Source organism: Chrysochloris asiatica, unplaced genomic scaffold, assembly GCF_000296735.1.
Source record: "Chrysochloris asiatica unplaced genomic scaffold, ChrAsi1.0 scaffold00638, whole genome shotgun sequence".
Taxonomy (NCBI): domain Eukaryota; kingdom Metazoa; phylum Chordata; class Mammalia; order Afrosoricida; family Chrysochloridae; genus Chrysochloris; species Chrysochloris asiatica.
Window position 1 is genome coordinate 293,961 of NW_006409156.1, and position 4,132 is coordinate 298,092.

The window sequence follows — 4,132 nt, forward strand, 5'->3', positions numbered from 1 at the left end:
TAAATCTCCTGCGGTATCCATGTGCCACCTGTGGGAAGTCAGCCTTCACCACCCAGCTCTCGTCCTCCCACTTCCTGGGCACCACACACTGTGAGTTAGCAGTGGGGTTAGGGTTGCCCACCTTTATGCTGGCTACTTTGTTGAAGCATTACCAAGCACACAAAAACGGGATCAGATGAATGAATGAATAAAAATACTTTTGGAAAGAGATCACACATTAGAGTAAAGAAGATTTCTACATTACAGTATCAATTAAATAACTGTGGGATTTTTAGCAAATCACTTAAGCCCTAAATTCCCATGAGGTCAGTTGTTACAAAATGTTGCCAACTATCCAGGCTGGTAGAAGGTTTAGTAAGTCTTTCATGTGACTTAGTAACTATAAACACAATGACTGTAACAAGCAAGCAAGAAAAAGTATCCAACAAAGGTTACCACCTGCACCCTGGGAGTGATCCCACAGGCTTGATCTCAAAGTGGTCCCCATGGGCTCAACCACAGGGGTCAGGGGGTTCTCTCTGCCTGATGCCAGCAGACACCATTCCACTCCGAGGATCTACTGAATTTGGCCTCCAAGAATCCTTTCATCAAAGTGTTGTCCTCTTGTCACAAAGGACGAACAGCTCACAAGATTACCTGAACTGTGTTGTACAGAAGTGCTTTGCACATAAAAACTGAGTAGATTTTTTAAATTTAAGTTTGCACTTGTATCATAATTTAACCCATTCAACTCAAATCAAACTCACTGTCGGCAAGTTGATTCCGACTCGCAGTGACCCTGTATGAGGCTGTAAACCTGTCTAGGAGCAGACAGTAAACCTGTCTAGGAGCAGACAGTAAACCTGTCTAGGAGCAGACAGTAAACCTGTCTAGGAGCAGACAGCCTCGTCTTTCTCCTGAGAGGCTGCTGGTATGTTCAAAATGCCGACCTAGCCGTTATCCTACCACACCAGAGAACACCTACGCCTTGTTTTTCTTAAACCGAGTTGAAAGTTGTGGAGAAAGAACTTACACCCATTTATAGCCCAAAGTAGAGAAAACTAAGAGCCCCAACAAATCCGTATCAACATCAGTCCAAACTGACTACGGTTGGTCGGACATGAAAAATGCATGCGGCTGCCTTGCGTAATGTACATGAAGTGCTGACGTAATGTATGTGAAATGTCAACATAATGTACATGAAAGATGGTCACGGCAAATACTACGTGGGTTCATAAGGAGGGGTCCTGAGAGGTGCAATGAGAAATCAACACCACAAAAAGTGGGTACATCTCAGAGATGCGCTGAACTGGCTGGGAGTACCTGGGTGGTGCAAATGGTTAAGTGCTCAGTTACTGACTGGAAACGTTGCTGGTTGGAATCCACCCAGAGGAACCACAGAAGAAAGGTCTGGCAATCTACTTCAGAAAGGTCACCGCCATTGAAAATACTATGGAGTACAGTTCTACTGTAACACACGTGGGGTTTTTGTTTTCTTTCCAGAGAACAGAGGATGTGCCTTTGTGTGCCATTATGCCTCCTGCAGTGGGACGCATGTCAACTCTGAGTGCAGGCGGGTACGAAGGTGGCGAGGCAGCAGGCAAGCAGCAACCTGAGCACAAGGGGCTTAGCCTAGCTCTGTAAGGCGTGCCTGCCAGCAACTACGGGGAATGCAGACACGCTGTCTTCTCTTGCAGGGCCCCAAGTCAGCTCCACTGGTCCTTCTGCATCTTCACCTCCTTCTGAGCAAATCACAATGGCAGACTCCCACATGAAGGCTTCCCTTCCTAGAGAACATGTGGTATTACCAGCAACCCCAACTACCACCACAAAACCACCCGGGCCATCAGGTAGGTTCCGCCTCACAGCATCCCTATCAAACACAGCAGAACTGCCCCACACAGTTTCCAAGACTACGAAACCGACTACCACATCATTCTCCCCAGGAGCTGCAGGTAGACTCGAACTGCCGACTTTTGGGCTAGCAGTCTAGCACTTAACCACTGTGCCACCAGGGCTCTTAAATAACCATAAATACCACTTCCATCCAAAATCCCCAAACAAAAACCAAAAAACAAATCCACGGTATTTGACAGTGACCCTGTAGGGGGATGCTGCCAAGTGCTCTCCGGTCGGTTCTGACTCATAGTGACCCTGTACAGCGTTTCCAAGGGGCAGCTGGTGGCTTTGAACTGCTGACCTTCTTGTTAGCAGTCCCGTGTGCATCCCAGAACACCACAGCAGGCGTCCTGTAGGAGAGCAGACTGTTTCACAGGGTTTCCAAAGTTGTGACTCCGTACACAAGCGGACTGCCTCACCTTTCTCCCACAAATTGTATGTTAGGGAATATTCTGGGATTACGGCCATCTCAGGAGATGGCTGTATCTGTTAGTATATACTCTGGGATTGAGGCCATCTCAGGGGATGGCTTTGTATGTTAGGGAATACTCTGTACTTTGTACGTTAGGGAATACGTTAGGGCATTATTATTACTATCTCCTACACAGGGGGTCCTGGTGGGGCACTGTGGGATAAAGCACTGGACCACGAGGTCAGTTTGAATCACAAGGTGGGTGATCAAACTCACCAACCGCTCCTCGGAAACAGAACTGACTCAACAGCACCTAACAACAACAACAACATATAGGATGGCTAGGAACCAGAACCAATTCGACTGTACGTAACAACATCATGTAAGGTGGCTAGGAGTTGGAACCAACTTGACGACACCTAACATTAACAACACACAGGGTGACTAGGAATCAGAACCACTCGATGGCACCTAACAACAACATCATGTAGGGTGGCTAGGAGTTAGAACCGACTTGACTGCAGTGGTTTGGGTTTGGGTACAGTGATAGCTGAGGCTTGGGGCCGGCTCTGACCTGGTGTAATTATCCTGTGTTGTCAATACTCACTGCTACGTTCACAAAGTCAGATGCAATCTGCTGCTGCATTTTGAGTCAATCTCTCCTGAGATATAAAAGGGGAGGAAGTGACCAGAGAAAGAGAGGCCCCACCACCACCATGAGAGAAGAGCCGGGAGTCGGGTGTGGCCATTGAATCTGGGACCCCAGCCCTGAATGTTTGAGGGAACAACCTAGATCCAGGGGAAGGTTGATGCTGAGACGCATGGAGGACTCCGAGGCATGCATGGCCTACAGATGCTGCAGCTGAACTCTAACCCCCTAACCTATGAGAGAGTAATGTTCTGCTTGTTAAAGCATCAACTGGAGGGTTTTCAGCTGCAACGGCACTAGAGCAAGAAGACAGGTATCAACTCCCACTCTGACCACATCTCCTGGACAGTCTGTTGAGCAGCCTCACTTTGTACCTTTGGTTTCAAGGGGCTCCAGTATGTTCTCCCACCGTCCACTTCCTAGTGGCCCTGAGTCTGGTGGTCCTTTCCCTGGTTTCCAAAACCCAAGTGCTGATTCTCTCAGACGCTGTGGTCCCCAACCTGGAAGACTGCCCCGGACTGTGAGACTACCTTACTCCTTAACATCCCTTCTTCAAAGAGCACCAACTTCAGCTTCTTGACACAAACCTCCTCAAAGGGCAGCTCGAGAAGACAAAGTCAAGTATGACAATAAAATGTGCACAGACCTGGGGTTACAAACCAAAAGGCAAGGACACGCTCAGCATTTCTCCAGCTGAGGGAATGGAAGAAAAAATTCAAGCCTCAGCTTGTAACACTGAAGGATTCTGTCAGCAAAAAATTGAACAATGCAGAAATCATCAAAGGCAGATAGAGAGAAGGAATATACAGAATCAATGCACCAAAAAGAAATGGTTCATGTTCAACCATTTCAAGTGATAGCATATGATCAAAAGCCAATGACACTGAAGGAAGCAGTTCAAGGTGCACTGAGAATTGGCAAAAAACAAGGCACCTGGAACTGATGGAATAAAAATTGAAATCTTTCAATGAAGTGAGGCAGCACTGGAGGCACTCACTCATCTCTGCCAAGAAATTTGGAAGACAACTATCTGGCCAACTGATTGGAAGAGATCCGTATTTGTGTCCATTCCAAAGAGAGATGATCCAATGGAATGTGGAAATCATCGGACAATATCTTTGATACCCCATGCTAGTAAAATTTTACTAAAGGTAATACAGAAATGGCTGCAAGCATACCTTGACAGAGAACTT